This window comes from Zonotrichia albicollis, chromosome 6 (genome assembly GCF_047830755.1).
Source record: "Zonotrichia albicollis isolate bZonAlb1 chromosome 6, bZonAlb1.hap1, whole genome shotgun sequence".
NCBI classification, from domain to species: domain Eukaryota; kingdom Metazoa; phylum Chordata; class Aves; order Passeriformes; family Passerellidae; genus Zonotrichia; species Zonotrichia albicollis.
Genome location: NC_133824.1, coordinates 18,145,801 through 18,167,416, shown reverse-complemented (window position 1 = coordinate 18,167,416; position 21,616 = coordinate 18,145,801). Strand labels below are relative to the sequence as shown.

Below are 21,616 nucleotides of genomic sequence, written 5' to 3'. Positions count from 1 at the left end.
TCCTGTCAGAGTAAGCCAGAATACTTTAAACATAGTTAATGTGGTCTGATTTTTGACAAGGTTATTAAGATAAAAAAAAAACCAAGCAAAAATAGCAAGCAAAATTTATCCTAATTTCTATGCAAATATATGATTTCATCCTTTTAAGAACATCCATAGCTGTAGAAGAAACCCAGTTCCCTTCAGCTTAGCAATAAAAACAATATAACTTAGCTCATGTCAAAGTTTACCGTGTGACTTTAAAGCAGCTGTTAACTTTAATATGATAAATGAAATCATTACTGAATATGGCCTCACAAGGCAATTTTTTTTTTAATGTTTGAACCGTTCTTGTCTATACCCCCTTGTCATTAACTGGTAAATCAGTAATTTATTTCCTATTAGAATTTATATAGTTTGCAGCAATTAAGAAGAAAAGCATAATTGCTGACAAACCCAGGGCACTATTTAAATCACTTCCTTGTTGACAACATATTTCTCCTTCCTAAAACTGAATGTCACTGAAATCTGATTTGAACAGAACCCTTGTGGACTCATCATTCAAATGTACTGCACCTGTCACCTGTGTGCTAGCATTCTGCTAAGGATCAATTTACATAACCTCATTTAATGGTTCATAAATCATACCCATTAAGCCCAGCTAACAGGAACCAAGGGTTCTAATTTATGCTGCCTTTCATAGCAGAAAATTGGGAGGCTGGAGCCTGTGGATAAAGAACCCAGGTCTTGCCTTTGATTGTTGATTGTGATGGTAAATGTATGGATGATGAGAACAGATTTTCACTTTATTGATTTCCTGCCAAAGCACAGCATGCTTTATTGTGAAAGGGGGCCTTTTGGCAGCAGTGCTAAAAGTGGCAGTTGTTTAGGAGCCCTTTGCCAAGATGACATCTAAGACAATACCGAGTGGTAAATACTAAAATAATATCAAGATGAAATGTTAATTTTTAAAAAGAAACATCCCCAAAGGTTCATAAACTCAATGATGTTTTCTACCCCAGAGCACCTCGCTAATAAACATGAAGCCAGGTGATTACTGTGGGGTATTAATTTTTATAAAATCTATTTTTCTTAAATTCTGTATTCTATTATAAATTATTCATGGTATTTCAGTCAAAGTAATGCAGATGTTTGAAGCCCGCTGTAGAGTGACAGTTCAGCCAGAGTTGTGTGCTGGGCCTGTCTTGAGCTTTGTACTCTGATCCTCCCTTTGATTAAATACCTGGAAATAGCTTCTTCTGTCATTTAATTTTCCATTTTTAAGTTCTATTATTTAGTAGGTGGCTGAGTGCCGTATTGAGTGTATTGCCAAATGGAATATGCATATGCATAGGCATACAGCAGTCTTGCCACATGAGTTTAGGCAGGGTCTCAAAATACCAAAAATAGTCTTGGTATTACTTCCCAGAATGAAACAAACTCTGTTGGTTTGTTCCCCTTGCCTCACTCAAAATTGCACCCCTTAATTTCAGCTTGCTCTATAATTTTCTCCTTACAAGTATGAAATCCTAATTTTTTTTTTAATCTTCTCTTAGGACAGACTGATTCTCAACAACTTGGAATTTAACCCCCCACTATTGCAGATGGACAAATAATTTTGCTGGCCTGAGAGTACAGTCTGTGTCTTCTGCCAGCCATCATACTAATTCAATGAAGGCAAACAACATGATAGGTTTCTTCTGCTTTGCTAGCTACAATATAGAAATTAAGACCTTTGTCTTGGAAGATGCTGGCCATGATCTGGGGAAATACTGAGGTTACTGAATAGTCTGGATGTAAAAATCTTTCTCAGAAAAAAACTCAGAACCCAGTGCTTGCGGCATTAACTGAGCTGGGAAACTTGCTGTTGAGGTCCACCATAGATTTCCCTTGTGACTTCACCAGAACTCTATTCACCAAATGCACTGGATTTCAGTAAATTCCTAGAATGAAATACATACCTAGCCAACAGAGGAGGAGTTATAGCCCAGCTACCTGCTTCCCTCCACCTTTTGTGCTGCCCTGTCAACAGAGCTGAAGAATTGCATCCCATCCTTTATAAGCTGCTTTCATCTGGTGGCTGTCCATCACAGCTCTGAAGCACAGAGACATCACCAAGCCCAGAACAAGTTCTGGCTTTCTGGTCCTTTGAGATGGACTTTGTAATCTTCAGCTTGGAAACATAACAAAAACATAAACAAAAATCTCCCATAATATATCTGAAGTCTTCAGCTTGGAAAGAACATAAACAAAAATCTCCCATAATGTATCAAAATCCTCTACCCATTCCTCAGTGTTACAAAAGGCACTGTATTCTTTCCTGCCTGTGTTTGTGCAGACCTTAGCCTATTAAATGTGCTCTATGAGATGTAAATGAACAAGATCCAGATGTGACAGACAGGATCTATGAAGTGTTCATAGATCCTGGTAAGTCTTAGGATAATGGGGTAGTTTGCCATTATCAAGATGGGTAAACTGGGCAGCCCAGTATATTATAAACCTAGGAAAATAGAAAATTATGTATTCCTTAGAAACACTTTCCTGGAAAAACAAGAATTTTGAGGATTTTAATTCTAGGCTATGAGGGAGTCATAGTTGTCCTTTTTAGAGCTAGATTGTCAAGCTCCGAGAGTTGTTTTGGTTATTGTCGCTGGGGTAGTTTTGCACATCACCACTGTGAGCTCCCTGCCTAACCTCTCTTCTGCAGATAACTAAGCCAGTCTCAGTAATGGCAAAAGAATATGTGACTGTACTTCAGCCATTCTAGCTTGGCTATTAACTTCATGGCTGCCAAAGTTTGCACTGAGGCTGAAATAGGAAGTGCAGCAGCTGGGGAACGAGCAAACCTCTTTTCCTGCAATGGTGGCAGCAACCTCTGGCAAAGGAAAAGGGAGAACAGATGGAACAAGAAATGTCTCAAACTAACATAGTTGTCTACTGTTGTGTGCAGAAGTGGATCACTCAGCCTCTGTCTCAATTTCCATTTACTAAATGGGCAGAGAGTGCTGGATACATTCAAATGGACCGGAGCAATTAAATTCACATTAATGTCCTGGATTTCTTCTTTCAGTAGCAGTATATATTTAAGTGTTTTGCTATATGAATGTTAATTGATTTGTAGATTGGAGTCCTACATTGATTTCTTTGTCTCACAAAATCTAATATAATATTTTAGAAATGGAAACTGTTGAGTATCCTCTGCTTATTCTAATGCACCTGAGTCCTGGGCTCAAACATCCCTACGATTCAAGTCCCTAGACTTCACTTAAACAGAAACCAACAATCCTACTGAAGAGATGGAAGGCTCCTGTTAGTAGGTTCATATCACTGTATTCAGTTTCACTTTTTTTGACATAAATAGTATTCCAGTTCAAGATTCCAGGGGTGGATGGTTTTAAGCTTGAGCTCAGCTCTTCTAAAAAAATTTATTTGGCTGTAGGAATTCTGTTATTGAGTTTCAAGATCCAATGAATAAAAAAACCCAAGCACAAAACCACAGCCTATAGAATATCATTCTGGTTGTTATTTACATAAGTGTTATTTATTTTTCAGGTGCAAGATTGAACTGGAGCTCAGTTATGGAAGCAAGCATCTCAGCAGCTACTGGGGAATATCGCTGGCAAATCTTACTGACTTATTTTCAAGTGTAACCACACACAGATGTTCCTTAGCCTTGCTGGCAAAGGTTACTGCTGCTGTAACACTGAAACAGAGAGATCCTTTACTTACATCTTAATTTCATTGTCTGAAATGCTATCTTTGTCCTCCTTTCCTGTGGCAGTGATAGCCCAAACAGAGCGATGGAGATGACACCTCAGGAGCTGAGATTGTCACCGACATGGTTTTTGGTGACAATCTCAGCTCCTGAGGTGTCACAGTTTTCACTTTATTCATGTAAATGAAACAGCTGTTGTTTTGATAAGAACGAAAGCAGATCAAGATCTGTTCTAATATCTAAAGAACGTTTTTTTCCCAGGTACTACCCCTTCAAATCTTCTGCTCATAGTTTGTGCCTTGCAGGTGGCCCTCTGACATCACTAGGCAGATCCACAGCTGACATGAACTCCATTCCAATCAACAGGACTCCCACGCCTTGCAGTGGATTATGACCTTAATGAGTGGAGCTAAGCTGATGAGGGACTGTAGCCACCATTTAGGTCAATCATGTTTCTCCTTTTGGCTTCAAGGCAGGCAAGGCTTCACTCTACAGCATTCCCATGTAGTGTCAGTGGCATTAGGGGCTATACACCATGGTGCATACCATTGGGCACAGAAACTATGTGGCCTGAATGCCCACGGCTGCCTGTACTGCTGGAGCTGCCCATGTGCATATGGGCTGTTTCAGTCAGTTCACAGCAGCGCTACTCGGCCTTTGCTAAGAGAAAGTGAATTTAATGGAGCCATTGAACTGTATCATTCTGAGCTACCTTATCTCTCAATTCTTCTTTTTCTTGTCACAAATGCAGGCCTGAATTTTAAAACTGCTCCATCTTGATCAACGTCCAGTGCTGCTGTGTGGCAGTATAATAAAGGAAGTTAAGAATGTGGTGAAGGGAAGAGAGAGAGCAAGGTGGGAATGCAGGCAGATATCCAAGGTATTTAGGGCTGTGACAGAGACGTTGATGTCACATTAGACAGCTAACACTCCTCTGGTGGGTCTTGCCATTCTCCAAGACAGAGCTGTCCAATATGCTCATAAATCTGCCAGTTAAATGTTCATATCCTCAGACTGGCACGTTACAAGTGATAGACGTTACTAATGGTTCAATTCAATACCTTTACTTATACCCCTTGACTTGTGGTCACCCCTGGTGACCATTTCCCAACATAGGCTGTCAGAAGTTAATCTTTTTTAATAAAAATTATGTATATTTTCATTGAAATTGATACATTATCCAAGTACAAATCTTGCGTAGATGGAATAAGGAAATTTTACAAGGCACTATGTAACTAAAATAAAGTGAATAATCCAGTGTCTGACATATTTGTTTTATACAGATGTTAAATAAAACAGACTATGCAATATTTTGGAGTCAAGCTGGGAGCAGAAATGATCCAGATCCAAGCTGTGTTCAGAAATGGGTCCAGATCTAATATGAGCTTTCTCAAATTTTATCACACTACAACTCTGTCTCTTCAAAAGTAAAATCATTGCTTTTGCAAGACTCTGGCCAAGTATACCCATTTAGCCATGATCCTATTGATAGAGTTTTTCATTTCTTACTGAGACATGTCCCAAGATTATCCCCAAACCTCAAAAAGTCTTAACATAAAATTCCAGACAAAAAAAATAGAAACATTCTGTATGTGCACTGGTCTTATAACTTGTCCACTCCACAGGACAACTCTGTGCAACTCCTGAAAATGGGTTAAATAATTTCTTCAACATTCAGGTTTTTTAAGCAATAGATTGAAAATAATCCAAAATTATGCCAATATTGATTCAAGTGTATTGATTAAAAGTGAGAGAAATGGACTTTTTGAGGTCATGGAAGCCCAAATAATATGAGGGATTTTTAGCTTTTTTCCCAAAGATGAAAAAGATTTGTGTAATTGCTGCTGCTCCCCACTCCCCTTAGTAATTCCTCAATGTGTAGTCTAATTTCAATGAAATTATACAGAAAGGTTGGAATTCTTAAAAGAGCGAATTCAGGTTCAAGCTGAGTAGGAGATACATGAAAGCAGGCAGCTGAGCAGGGGTGCAAAATAAGTGTCCTCATTGCCAGGGAGATGGTGGGACGACATCAGCCATCAAGCCACAAGACATCAAGGCTGACACAGGAGAGGGACCATAGAACCAGTTCCCTAATTCTCACATTCACAAAACTATTTTTCGCTGAGGCTTTTGCATTCAAATCCAATAATTTATCTACAAACTAAGAGATCTGCTGACTTCATTTTAAAAGAAATTCAAGGGGCTTTTTCCTAGTATCTTATCTCTCCTTTTGGAAGCTTTTCTGGTCTCCCAATTATAGTGTCTAAATGAATAAATAACTGAATGCAGCTATTTGTATGATTACCAAAACCATGCTGATGGAGCTAGTATGCAAATTCTATTCCAATAAAAGTAGGTTATGCCTTTTGTATGAAAAAGAAAGCGGTTGTTAGATGAATTTCAGCAGTGGGCAACTTTCTTTAGAAATAAAATTTCAAACAATTCTGAGGTAACTGGGAGGGGAACTGCATACTCATTTTCATAACAAATATAGCCTGGGTGGAAGAAGCCCTAGTGTTAGCTGCATTTCAAAATAGCTTCACTTAATAAACACGTGTGCCACTGCAAACATAAATCCTATAGAATCTACACAGATATTCTTTACTGATCCATCTCTGCAATTGTTACTGCAACTGGTGGATCTTATACATGATAAATTATGAAGAGAAATTAAATGCCAGCTCTGTGAGATAATGGCTATCTGTACTTCCTGCTGACTTCTCTTTTAGAAATATTCTTTAAGAATTCAGTTGAAAATCTATAACAAACCCCTGTTCTCTTCTTCCCTAAAGATGAGAAAAAGAAAGAAAAAGATGGTAGGTTTGTTTCAGTAATATCAGTAGTCTTATCATGCACCTGGTATCTTTAGATGGATTTGAAACACTTTTGAGGTGACCTACAAGATCAATAATGATTACAGTGGATGTTAGTGATGGAGCTTCCTCTGTATATCTACTTGTCTTAGCAAATCAAATTCTTGATGTTATTTCAATGTATTTTTCTTTAATTCTATTTTATTTGTATAATATGAGCGCAGGGATTGGATTTTTGGTTGTTGGGATTTTTTAGAATTTAAAGGATTTTAATTTAGCTAATTCAGTTATCATAGCGCAGAAAAAGCTCAGACTGTCATGGGTCCTATCCACTCATGGTGGAACTGCAGGAGACAACAGAATTACACCAGCAATGAATTTTTCTCATTGTGTTTCTTCCACTTAAATTTAATCAACCATTTGTGAACCTCTTACATTTCAATGGCATTATATGAAACAACTCAATGTGATACAATTCTTTTGTTGAAATTGCATTGATTCCTCTGGAGATGAAGATATCAACGCAAGTCTGTAAGATCTTGTCTTCTTTAAGGTTACTGAAATAATTGCTTTTTTCGTTAATGCTTTTAGGCTTTTAGGTATTAAAATACCTAAATGAATTTGTATGTTAAACTTGGAGTTGGTTTGTATGAGCTCAGTGTAACATTGTTGCTGTTTGTACTAGTATCAATGAAAACTGCATTGAAGCCTTTCTTTTCCATGCATGAATGACTACTTCTGAAATAAAGTATGCTTATCTAGATGCCAGGTCATTATTATATAAAATTCTGACAATTTATTTTTATATGTTTGATGAATTAGGGTGTTTTAGTTATTTGGATGTAATTTTAAAATGAATTGAGAATACTGACAAATAATGCATTTACATCTAGGGACAAACCTTACACTTTTAAAGACATTAATAAACTTATATTAAAAGTTTAGTTAATAATAGATGCTTAGCAGCAATATATGAATGGGATTACCAAAATTATTATCCCCTGGGGTTGGAAAGAAGTCCTTTTGTCCCTGCCAGCTTCTGAGGCAGAAAAAAAAATATTCTGCAGTTCTTCCAACTGATGATGTCAAAGCACTCTGCAAATATCAGTGCTGAAATTAACAGTCAGAGCAATTTGCCAGATATAAATCCAAGGTTATTTCTCATTTTTCCTCTTTTCTTTCAAGTACAGGCATGTCAATACCCAAACCAAGAGACTGTCTATATCATTTTTGTTGGTACAACTCCCTTTACAGGGAACATTCCACACCAGGTCAGTAATTAAAACATGTCTTTAAAATGGCAACATTAGTGAGATTACTTCTGCTTGTTCTGAGTTCCTTTTTTTATCTTCCTGACTTCATTTCCATACTTGAGCAGTTATCAAAAAATGTGTGTTGAAGATGTGGTTTCCTCAAGACCAGACACCCTAACTGTATTTCATTTTTGAATATACTGCAGGGAAGGTTTATAATTGAGGATCCTGAGCTAAGGGAGACTTTTTCTCTGGCCTACCAACCGGATTCAACAGGTGAGCCAGGAAAGTGCCTCTTCACATTTGTCTCCTTGGGAACTTAAGGAGGGGACTACCATCTGATTCATCCCTGAAAATACTTTTCTTGGTATCTGAATCTCTCCTGACCATGGAAAATCCCCATTTCCCTCAAGGCTGAAAGTTTAATGAGGAGTAGATTGAACCTTGATAGTAGAGTGAATGAGCACTCCAAGAACCTGGAAGTATCTGAGCTTTTGGTTGCTGCTTGTTAAAGACAAAGGGTCCACATACTGCAATATATCAATACCACAATGTACATCAACAGCATGTCAATAACCTCAGGGATTTCAGTGGAACTATTAAAGATTAAAAGGAGAGTATTTATAACCATTTGCAAAATCAGTGGCCCAAAAGTGACTCAAATCTCTTTTTTCCAGTGGTTTGAACTCCCCCATGAACAGGACTATTAGACTCACAATAATCTTGTCATTATTAAGGCAGGACCTAAAACTATGAAAGGTCAACAGGAAGTGCTTCTTTTCCATTGAAAAGAATTTGAATTTACATTTTCAAATTGCTTTGGGGGTTGGCTTTGTATGTTTGTCTGTGTGTAAAACTGGCCAGTGCTAGCAATCTCTGTAAAATATTCTCATGCAGCGTTCACTATATTTTCTTCTTCCCAGATACACTTTTCAAAACTTACCTACATTGTGGTAATAATAAAATAAATACTATGTTCCTAAAATAACTCTTCAACTGCAAAACAGATAGCAAACCCATTCCTTCTTGCAACAGTGAGCAACAGTGTACTTTCCCGCAACCGCCAAACACTATGAAAATGGTTTCATTTACTTCCAGAATTTGCCAAAAACAGATGATGACTGAAACTGGTAATGACTATTTTCTATTCTCTATCCCTAAGTAATTGACCATTAATTATAATATCAATAGGCTGTGGATAAGTAAAGCAGACACATGTTAGGACTACATTTCATTTGTAACTGTTTTGTATATATCATAAATCTCTAATATTGGGCTATTGTCACACATGATGAATTATTGTAAGCATGTCAGCACATAGTGGAAGTCAAGTACATTCAAATACTACTCAGTCAGAATTGAATTTGGCATGATAGTCTCATAAAAGGGGACTCAATTGAGAGTTTCCACTTGCCTGCTCTAAACTTGTCACTTGTAGGTGCTAAAGAGCTTGTTGTGTTGGTTTAATTAGTCAACAAATCGGTCCTTACTTGATTGCGTGGTCGTATCACATATGTTAACACTTCACTGTTTGATGGAGATATTAACAAGTGACAAGAGTCTCTTGGTCTATGGACTTTAAAGAAGAGAAGCTCTTCTATATTATTTCATTTGGTCCTGCCAATATTTATTAGATCATGCAGGCTGCAGGCTGCCAACAAGAGAAAGACAACACAAACATTTTTCAGGGTTATGCTCATCTGTATCCCAAAGAAGGGTCACTAAACAATCGATGGTAAAAGAATATAAGTAAGATGAGTGTTTTCTGCCAAAGCTTAGAAATCCATTATATGATACAGTTTGCTGCAGACCTCCTTGGAGCTTTTTTCACTTAAAGATAATTTATGACAAGAACAGAGAGGTTCTTGAAAATGCTATAGCAACTGGAGCTGAATGATGCCACTCTGGCACTAGATGCATAGTCACCAGAGGCCAGTAAAAAGGAAGTTTGCATTTGTATGAAGAACTGTATTAGTTAAGCATTCATCAGTGTTGTATAAAATATTCATATTACTTGTTGGTGGAAGATTAAACAAAAAAACTTCAATAATTAAAATGGCTTATTCCCAGGAGTGGGGGGTAGGGAAAAAGTTGGTCCTCTGCAAGTTTGCAAAAGGGCTTGTCTATTCACTTTTTGTATAGCAGCAAACAAAAGAGGAGTGCATACTTTATAGGCTCCACTTGTTTGACCACCATTCTGTTATAGCTTTTATCTGTGCTTTACCAGTAATCAGGTCTCTGAAGCATGGGCTGCAATAAAGAGAAATACATCAGATGTAGAAAATCTCCTTAATCATTTTTGATGAGTCTCTTGCTAGAAAAAGCCATTTAAAGCATTGTGATAGGAGTCATAAATGCTAGTTTTCATAAAAATCGACTGACCAGTCTTGGCAGTATGGGAAAAATTATAATGAGAGAGTACCTCTTTAAGTTTGCTATAATAATATTTTATTTTCTTTCTTTCTTTTTTGAAAGCTGGGGGACAAATTGAATAATTGTCTTAAGAGGGAAACAATTAAGATGCATTGACATAAAACCTCATTGCTTCCATCTTCATTGAAATTTTGAAACCTCCCAGCTTCTAAGTTTTCACTATAATGCTTAGCTGAACTTTTCCTCCCTTTTAATGCGTAGACTGATCCACAAAAGTCAGAGTCTGCTACCAGACAGCTGTCTTAAATCACCCTGAATCTTTTACAGAGATTTTAGGTTTTTCATGTAATGTTACTGGTACAGAAAAATTCACAAAACCAAGTTAAAAATTTTTGTAATAAACTTGCTCATAATAACCAATGATAGAACAATGTTTTTTAAAAATAGTGGTGAAGAAGTTTCGTGCCCTAATTTCTCTAGGCATCATTTTATAAAAATGTGACATGCATTCAAAAGCCTGAACTTAAAATTATATATTTTAAAATTATCATTTTATAAAAATGTGAATAATTTGTTAATACTATATGCATAGGTTTTGAAAAAGCATGTGTAAATGTGCAATCTTAGGAACAGCAAGTTGCTACAATCTTTTCAGCTGCATGGAGGTTCCTTATTATCACATATCATTTTTTCATACACCTGTGTGTAAACATGCATCTTTTTGTGAAAATAGTAAAATTCTTTACTAGTAAGCATATAAAATGTAATGGCTGTTCTAAACTGATTTTTGTTTGTGTGAGTAGAGTTTTTATCTGATTCTAAGATGTAATCTGCATTAGCTTGAGTTTTTAAAATTAATTTGAAAGTACTTTTCTCCTCTTATCCAGGAATCTGGAGTAAATTGTCTTATGTCGTTATAACGTCTATTGCAACAATGATGAAGGTGAGGTGTAGGTATTTAGGGCTCAGATACTCTGAAAATGGAACAAAATATGGTCTTGTTTTTGTCTCAGGTAAATATTTTACCTTTTTCTATCGTGCAGGTTTTTTATGGTGGATGGTCATATCCTGTATCTTTGGAATATGGATTGTAAACTTCCAGAGCTTTCAAATTACTTCTGCCCTGGGCAAGAGAGCACACCTTTGAGTGATGTTCAAATAAGAATCTTTGCCCAGATGCCCAAAATCTCTCAAAAAGTTTGTGGTAGTGTCGATCTTTCAAGTTATTTAGGACTCCCTGTGAATTACTAAGTACCCTTCATTTCTATTGATTGCAGTGAACAGGGGAAAATTAAAAACAAATAAAACTGAAGACTTCAGAATACATGTGAAGTCTTTCAAATTAAGGGTTTGGTGTTCTAAATTGGTGACCACTTTGGATTTGTTATGAGCTAATTTACCTTGCTGTTTGTGGAGGTATTCTGTCCCTGTGTACTTGTTCAACATTTTCTTCATTGCTTGTTAATTCAAAATACACTTTTTTACTCTAATCACTGATTAATGCCTCCTCTTTGTCCTTTCCTGTCTTTTTTTTAATTAGATCTGTTTGATTGATTGCTTTTCCTATAGGTTGTTATTTTGGTTGCATGGCAGCACTGCCCCAATTCCACCTCCCCTACACAGAGTTGAATGACCCTCCCAGTGGCACCACCATGGCCAACAGGTGTTCTTCCCAAAACTGATACCAGAGGCTATTGATGCAAAGCTGGTAGGTCAATCCAGAGAAACAATGCCCTTCCTGCAGATATGGGGGCCCTGCTATTAGATCCCTCCAAAGCTGTCTCTTTTTCAGGTTGAACAAGCCCCAGTGCCACAGCCTCTCCTTACAGAGCAAATGCTCCAACCCCTGACCTTTCTGTGGCACTTCACTCAACTCCCTCTGGCTGATCACCACCTTTCATGTTACTGGTGCTCCTTTAGCTGGAGAGAGTGCCTAGATGTGGTCTCTGGGGGCTGAGTAGAGGGTGATAATCACTCTCCAGTCTGCTGGCTGTGCCCTGTGACTATTGCCCTGGATTTTCTTGCACAGGGTCACACATTGAGGGCTCACGTTCTGCTCACTGCCCACAGGACCACCAGCTCACCTGGAGAGCAGAGGGATTCTTTTTTCCTGGGGCAGGACTTTACACATGTTGAATTTTGTAATGCTGGCCTTCTTCTTCCAGCCCATCTTGGGTCCCTTGGCAGCCCTGCATCAGGTGATCCTGCTGGCTTGGTGTCACATCACATCTAATGAGAGAGCGCTCCACTGTCTTCTTCAGATCATTGATAGAAGTGGTTAACAGGACCAGTGCCATGAGAGATCCCTCTTGTACTCCATTTGTAACCAGCCTCCAGAGAGAGGAGGACTTGCTAATCACTACCAGCTGAGCCTGGTCACCCAAACAGTTATTTACTCAGCCATTGTTCAACAATCGAGACCCTAACATTCCACCTCAGACACTGGGATGTTGGAGGGATTGTCCAAGGTCCTGATAAAGACAAGATAAATGACATCCACTGCACTCCCCTCATCAACAGATCCATCATCAAAAGCAATTTGGAAAAGCATGATTTTAACTGCTGACTTTCCAATAACCGCTATCTTCCTACATATATTCATTCAAGGAGGAGTCATTCTGTGATTGCCCTGGTGACTGAAACAAGGCCTGTACTTTCCCAGATTGCCCCTGTTTTTAAGATGGATTCAGCATTTGCCCTTCTTCAGTTATCATGGACATTCCCCTGATCTCTATGACCTTGCAAAGATGACAAAGTGGCCTCGCTATGATGCTGAGTATAATAAAGATTCCAACAGAGATGAGGAACCATGCTGTAAAAGCTTTCAAAAAATATGAACTTTTTGCTATTCAATCCTCAATTACATAGTACAAAATAATAAATAGTTTCAGTGTAGGGAATTAATTCAACAGGACAATTTGGGTGATTGTCATCGCCCTGTCAATAGCCTGGAAGAAGCCCTTTCAATGGCCTGAAAACAGCCTTTTATAAGAAGTGGAATTATATGAAAAGTGTTAAAGAGTAAAGTCTCTTTCTGAATGCTCTTTATTCTGTCTCTCTGGATTCTTCTTTACATATGTCCATTGAGACACTGAAGTAAGTTTTTTTCACTATTGAGCCGGTGCCACTATGAGAGGATGAATCCCATCCCCTTTTTACTCCTACATTATCAATATAGCTGCTAGGTATGCATTGACTGGAACATGTGCAGCTCTATTAGGACCAGTTTGTTCCTGCATTGAGAGATGCCTCATCACGGCATACATATGTATATGCATAGTCATTCTTCAGATTAGCCACAGCCACATCTTTGTAAAATGCTTAATTACCAGAACACAAAACACAGATTACACTTCCTTGCCTAATCAACTTCAAGATAGAGTGGATTCTGCCTTGGGGCTGGAAGATCAGTAAGAGGACATCTTGAGATCCCTTGTAGTCCTATTACCCTTGTAACAAACAGACAACAAAGAAACCCAACTGCCACCTATGTGTGCATTGCCAACCATGAATGAGAAAAGTGATGCTTAGCTGTGACTACTGTCTTAAACTATACGAGTAAAGTCAGACAAAGATGGTAAATGCTTTGCTATTTGAAAATAATGTCCTCAGTTACTCTTAAATCCTCTAGAGAAAATGTTTATTTTGGAAGATAAAAAGATATTCCAGTTATATTCTCCCCAACACCACTCTTAAAAAAAAAAAAAAAGCAGAGGTGTATTACCTTTCAAGGGAAGCGGTAGTCTAATACCAAATCGTTGAGTCTAACTAAACATTATATATCATAAATGTATGGATGATTTGTGTATATCATGTGCATTATCTGCTACTAATCTAAATATAAAATGCACACTTTGCACAGTGTGGGTCTCAATTATCTTCGCAGTGTCTGGAATTCCTTGACTATCTTCTGTAGCTGCAAAAGGACTCTAAAAGACAGGCAGGTCGGGTGCATCACTTCTAAGTCGCTTAATTGTGGTGAAATGAATCTTATCTTTAGAAGTAATGTGGAGTTTGAAGCTGAGATGCTGAAAGATTAAGATAAGATAAGACAAGATAATCTGAGGCACAAATATATATTCAGTTCTGAAACATCTGATAAAGGGGTGGTTACCTCTGGCATGGGAAGTGGAATAGCTATATGTATAGCCCAAAGAGCATGAAGAAACCCTAAATATACTGCAGTCATTTCAACTTGTCTGTTACAGCTCTTAATAATGCACTTGTAATTGCAGAGCAGAAAGTGCTGGTTCCTACTCAAGTTTGTAAAATTGATATAACATATAGAATAAGAGACATAAAAGAACATAAAAGAATAAGAAGAAACAGCAATAATTACCCTTAATATTTGTGTGTGGGTGCTTTCCACATACAGCATGTTCATCACCTTGACCAGTATATGCCTCTGCCCTTTTATATGACATACAGAGACTCCAAAGTGTCACCTGCTCAGAGGTTTTTGAAAGGTCTAAATGCAATCCACTAGGTGTCAGGGCACTGCACATAGAAACATCCTCACAAGATCAAATACACAAGTTTCCCTGGTCCACAGTTTGTCTGGAGTTTCCCACCAACCAGATAAAGGAGCCAAGGACTAGACCTGCCAATAAGCAGGTCCCTCATCCTGATGTCATGGCATGGAGACATTCGGCAGATATTCTCAGGCCTTGCCTCAAAATCTGTGCCAAATTGAGAAAGTGACAGAGCCACCTACAGAGGACTTCAATTCCAAAACAGAGCAGTGCTAAAATCTAATAAATGTCTGAAATCTGATAAATACAAAAAAAAAAATAGAGTTCACATGTGAGGGATCCCACAAAATGAAAAGGCACAACTGACTGTATATCAAGAGGTTACTTTGCAACAGCCAAGCAATGACTGTATCTCAGTTACAAGTGTTTAGATGTCTTTTGGCTAGTTTCAGATTCTGTTTTGTTCCAAATGCTGGCAAAACTAGAAGAAACCGTTTAGAACGTGTTTCAGGCTGCCATACCTGCACACTAGAGTGCTGGTACATAGTCTTAAGTCACATAGGCTCTAATGAGATACAAGGATAGGAACTATATGTCCATTGCTTAGTGGCTACTTTTGTTTTGAAAAAAAAAAAAAAAAAAAAAGTGAACATATATTCAAGGTTTCTATCAAAGTGAGGGCATGAACAACTGTTCTACTTTTGTTAAAAGTATTAATAAGTTAATAGGTGGTTAATTTCATATTCCTTGAATTCCTGGTACCTTTCATGACCCTCTAGTCTGTGCTCTGTGCTCCAAGGAAAAGACTGGCCTTCAGAAATCCCAGAAGATACAGGAGTACTTGGATGCAGTGACCCCAGGTCTTTGTGACAGGATCTTCATATTTGTGCTTGCTAGTCAAGTTGCAACCCCAAGCATTGCTTGGGTCTGTAATACCTGATTAAGCTCCAGCAGACAAAGCTCAACTACCTTGGGTCTGTGTAAGATGTTAGGAACAATGAGTCATCTTTGAATTTACAGCAAAACATCAAATATTTTACCATATATACTTTGCATATGCATATACATGCATATGCAAAGTATACATGGTAAAATATGGAACTGTGATTATTTATTATATTTTTGTGATTGCTGCACTTACCTCTTACATTTCCATCTCCTGATCAGCCCTTGATGACCTCAAAAATAAGAGTCAAAGTTCCAGAAAAACTCCTCCCAAAATTAAAAATTATCTTCTCAAAATTAAAATATCATCTTACTAACACTCTCTACACTGGGGGAGAGTATTATACTACCAGAAAGGATGGCAAGACCCAGAAGGATAAAGTCTAGCAGGCCTACAAGACTGAACACTGAAGCTGAATATCTTCAGATAAATACTTACGGTCAGTTTTAACAGCTCCAGTTCCCTGTAACAGCAGCTGTTCTAAAAGTAATTAAATCAACTTGACACTAAATATAGACTCAAAATGTTTAAAGGCTTTCTAAAATAATTTTGAAGGGTTTTTTTATCTGCGGAAAATTAGAAATTACTTCAATTAATACAAAAATATACTCCAACTGAGGCTATAAATATATACATATATATTTAGGCTATATATGTATAGGCTATATATATTTAGGCGATGCATATTTTTATATATGCTCATATATATATACTGAAGAGTTTACAAGGATTTTTATAGAAGAATGTGACATCCTTAAAGGTCCATAAACAATATAAAGGTTTCAAATCATGACCATTAAAAATAACCCTCTTGGAAAGGTGGTTAAATTTTCAGGCTAAAATTGTAGGGGGTTTAATCCCAAACATTTTGTCAGTGCACTGTCTTAACCCTAGGTGTACTTGACAGTGCAGTACATTGTCCCAATTAGAGTAAAAAGGAGGAAGTCTCAGCTAACTCTGGACCTGTTTTTAGGTCCTAAAAGCACCCTTGGTACCAATCACTAAAGGTATGAAACATTCCTATTGGCCTTTATTCACTGTAAGGGTTAGAAATGTCCGTGCTACAAGCATGGCAAGGCATCTAGTTCCCTCTCCTGAAGGTGGTTTCCTGCCAGCCGACCCCATTTTCAGTACATCCCTTTTGTCTTGAGATTTTTGTGCACCACAGCAGAGGAAGAGGGAAAAATTGCTTTCATGAGTTTTAGATTTGCAGGGAGGAAAAAGGAACACATATTAAAAACTTAAAGGCTTTAAAAAAATCTCTTAAGGCCCATATGTCTATGTTATTATCATATAACACTGAATAGAGCAGGAAACAAAATATCAAAACGTCCCTTTAAACCTGTAGTTAGGGTATTAGGGGCCTGATCCAATGCCAAGGGAAGACAATAGGGAGGGTTTGTATCAAATGCTGAATGCCCTCTGAGCCCATCAAAGGGATTATGGACCATTTAGCAAATCTGTATCATCCTGTGCTGGACCACGCTAATCTTATTGTGCCATTGCAATTGCAGTAAACATACTGCTGATGCAAGCACATCTAGGACTTAGTTTTTTCCAAAGCCCAAAGGATTTATGGAAGGAGATATAAAACTTCCTCCCCTTTTTTGTATATCTTAGCATTGGAACTTACTGAAACATATTAAGAATTCCAGAATTTCTTCATACATCTATTCCCTTACTTAATTAACAATACCAAACTCAACCAAATCAAACCGGATACTTGATTCTTTCCTTCACAGAAAATATTTTACCCATTAATGAGAAGTTTTCTTATATAAAGGAATTCAATTTTTTTTTGATTGGCGTTAGACTCACAGACAGACAGAAATAAGCTGCCATTCTTCCATTTGATAGCCAGACGCTGCCAGTTGTTGCTAGGGCAGTCATGCTGTTAAATTAGGTCTAATGAACGAGTAATTGCTTTAGGTATAGTGAACCATTTCAAAGAAAACAAGGATTCTAATTGATTTGCAATTTGTTTGGCACATTGCATTGTCTGGGGCTATTGATTAGTCTTCTGGATTTCACACTGCATGTGTTTCCCTTTATTAAGGGAATAACAGGTTACTGATTACTTTCCTTCTGGGTTTAATGTAGCGGTTAATGTCTACTTTGTTCTTGTGTCATGTCACAGGCAAGGAAGGAATAATATGCAAGTGGGTGGCCCTTTGCTAAGAAACTCCCCTGCTGCTTTGAGCTGTGTACTCTAAGACATGCTGAAAAGCAGATCAAGAGAAAGGGTTAGAATAGCAGGACTCACAAGTTATGGCCTGAGTCAGGCTAGACCCAGGCTGAAAACTTGGCTTTCCCTTACTATCAAAGCACAAAACAGTATGAAGTGGTTGGCAGTAGATTCGCTCTTGTTTGATTAGATGTCTCTATATAAGGAAATATAATTTTATATGCCTTGGTTTATATACAGCAGCATCTTAAATTAGGAAGCTTACAATATATTTGTCCTTTTGCTGCAAGATATTTACTCCATACTATGCAGATTCTGGAGACAATTTTGCCTTTTACATCCACCTTGGTTCACAAAAAAAGTAAGTCCATTTAATTAACAGTGTTGTTCCTTTCAATGGACAAATCTCTACAACATAGTTGATAGTATTAAATTATAATTAATTTCAAATGTCTTAACATTTTTAGCTAAAAGATGTATATCTTATTATATCTTTAGTAGATCTTACTATAGGTATGTATGTAAATGTATGTTTTAGTATATCTTTAACAGGTATGATGGTAAAATAAAATGCACTTCATTGTTCTGTAATTGGTCTTGGTTCTGGAGATTATTTAGCTTTGTATTTTGTGCCCATGTATTGAGACGCAGTAAAAATGAAATTAAATACAGGCATTTAGGTTACTTGCTGGGTCTAAGGAATCATGATTTCATGTCCTTGATATGTGTCTTTCACAGAGAGATCAGCCATGTATCATTCATGTAACTGAAGACCTTGACCTAAGCCTGATCCAAAGCCTGTTGAAGCCAACAGTAAATCTTTTATTGATTTTCAGAAGCTTTCCCCTGTGAATCCATCAACTTTCTTGATTTATATCTTGAGAACTGATACTTTATTTCAACAAGAAACCGAAGTTTCATTGCCAGGTGAGCCATGCTAAGGTCCAAGTGTCCTAAAGCTTCATGTTGCACCAGTGGCACCAAGGGATCACAAAAATCCTTGTTTTGTCCCGTGTGCCAGATTTTGAAATTTCTAATGCTGTATTGATCTTTTTTGCTGACTTATTATAGAGATGAATATGAGTAAATATCAGCAAATTGCATGAATATGATAATTTCTATCATTTTTTTCTAAGAAGGACTATGATACAACAGTGGTCATATTCAGTTTAGTCCAAAGATCAATTTTAAACTCAATCGCTCATGATCTTTCATGATCTTGAAATTGCTGATCTCAAAGTTTTTGCAGTGGGATACAGAACATCTGTGACTTATCTTTAATTCAGTGTGAATTTCAGGTCATCCCAAATGTCCTCAAAATGAACATTTTAAAGCAGGAATGCTCAAAGTAAAATGTCAGTAGCTACTGAAAAGTAACATTAGTGTCTGATGATACTCCAATTGCAACCATTATATTATATAGATTGGACTGAATGTGAGTAGTATAAAAACAATTCTTCTAATATGATATTTCTTGAACCCTCCTAATAGCATGTTAGAGCCCATCACTTGGACCACTGTGTGCTATTGAAGAAACTTGAGATGGCTTTAATGGGGATGATCTGATCTATATCAATGAAGTATACACATAAAGGTAGATTACTGTGTTAAAATGATGAATTTCCCTCAATTCAGAGAAATCTTCTAAGTGCTGTGTATTTCTATTATTGCTATGCAAGCTTAAGTTTTTCATTTCCCCTTCTTTGTCTCCCCCAAGACTGAGATACAGCATTCAGTTCTCAAGAAAATTATGTGGAACATGACAATGAAGCAATGATTAGAAGTGATTCTAGTTTTCCCCTTTATTTGTAGGGCTTGCTGTGAAACAAACTCCATGGGATGCATCACAACCAACAGATACTTCACTAATGAATTCAAGACCCAACAAGGTGTCGTCTGTAAGGTGATTACATAGTTACTGTGTTCCAGTGAAATCTTTTCTGCTTACTTGGGGAACCTACAGAGGAAATAGTTTCCTAAATTTTCTTCTAAATCTTACTCTCTTGGGTTCAAACAACCTAGTTTTGTGTTTTAGGTCCACAAAGCTGTATATGCAGCAGAGTGGCCCAGGATTCTGACCTCTTAGCACTCAGTAAAGAACCTGCTGAGGGCCACACCTTCCTTCTGACAGCATGAAGGCCTCTGTACAAAAGACAGCTAAGTGTACTCAGAATTCCATGCACCCAAGGAAGTCATCAAGCCCACCAAAAGAAGTATAGCCAATGTCCCTGTGGAAAGTATTCTGCTTTTTAGGAAAGAGCTGAAAGTGTGCTAGGACAGAGAGCAGGAAGGTGAGATACATGACTGAGCCTAGCACTCCAAATAATTGCTCAAGCTGAAGAAGTCCTAAGTCCTCTCTCCATGACAGTACTTTTGTAGTTTATCCAACAGGTATAATTCACTGAAGAACTGAAAGTCTTAATTTTTCTGGTTAATTTAAGTTTTTTAATCTTCAAAAGCGCCTATGAAAATGCACACTGAACTTTTACCTATGTAAACCAAATTCAAGGGACAGAATCTATTTGAAACTTTTTGTCTCTGACACATACTTCCTGTTGAACTAGACTGGGAAAAATTGTACCAGGTAGAAAATCTGTTGTGGGACAGTTTTCAACTTTGATATCAGAAGCAGCAAGAATAGGTGTGTATAAATTCCTTGGCTACCCAACACATCACTTTAGTATGTTAATAAAAGTCCTTCTTCTTTTGGTGGTGAAACTGAAACATAAGTTTGTGAACTTTCATTAACCCTGACTAGCAAAGTTAAAATCACACTCTCCTGTGTGCTGCCCTTTGCCCCATTGAACCTGCAGGCAGGATATACCTTTGTCAAGGGCCACTGTGAAGCTCAGTTTACTACTACTTCTGCTTATCACTGACAGAAGAACGACACTTAGCGTGATAAAAACAGCAATCTAGATGTGCACAGACTTTTTTCCAGTTAAAATTTAAGTGTCTTTAGGCATGGAGTGCCTGTGGCTTTAACATATAAACTTGGATGATTGCCCTCTTTGATGTAGATGTTTAAACCGCCCATGAGTGGCTAATTTTTTTTCTGAGACTCTAGAGTTTTGTTTCTCATCTGAAATCTATGAAAATATTTTCATTGCAGTCCACAGAGGTCACAATCATCAAGAATATTACCTTCAATAGCAGATAGTTCCTCAGAAATGGTATACGTTTTCCAGTCTCAATTTATTAGCTGCTTCCTAGCACTGATTGTAATATTGCATGGAAGTCACAGAATTACTGAGCCTAGTGTGCTGGGTAGAGTCAAAATATGCCTGACTGAGATCCTGACTCTTGTAACTGATCCTTCTGCCTTTATTGTCTTAAGTAAAAGCTTGGATGCCATAGTGTAGTTTCTCTCTCCTACCTCACTGTCTTCTTTGGGAAAATCACACTGATCTCACAGAATGTTTTTGTCACTGCTTTCTGACTCCATCTGTGTTCAGATTTTTTACTAAAAACTAAGGCAAAAAACTACAGTTGCTGAGATATATTACTTCAGTCTAACACGTTTTGCTGGTTAGCATGCACAGTAGCAAATCACATTCTAAAATATTTTTAAAACATGGAAGAGCTTTAAAGAACTGTTTAAAAAGCTGCTCTTGGTTTGGTGCCAGGTACAGATGCCACACTGATTACAGAAGATTACATAAATTCCCCGAGCCTTATTATCCTCTCACTTACACCTATAAAATTGGGAAGAATTCCACTGGAGTCCCTGGAATTATGCAGGTTCTGGAGAAGCATATATCCCTTCTGGTTAGCTAGCTGTCAGTATTTTCAGTGGGTCCAGTTATCTCTACCCATCTACTACTAATACTAAAGAAATCACAAAGCAAAACAGGGTATCATCTGCCTATGCAAATACTTC

The 21,616-nt window shown here is 37.5% G+C and overlaps 1 protein-coding gene across 3 annotated transcripts in view; it reads right to left on the bottom strand.

The window, feature by feature from the left end:
- Nucleotides 1-21,616, bottom strand: part of MBIP (MAP3K12 binding inhibitory protein 1) — a 113,670-nt gene that overhangs the window by 53,480 nt on the left and 38,574 nt on the right. The gene's annotated exons all lie outside the window — the stretch shown is intronic.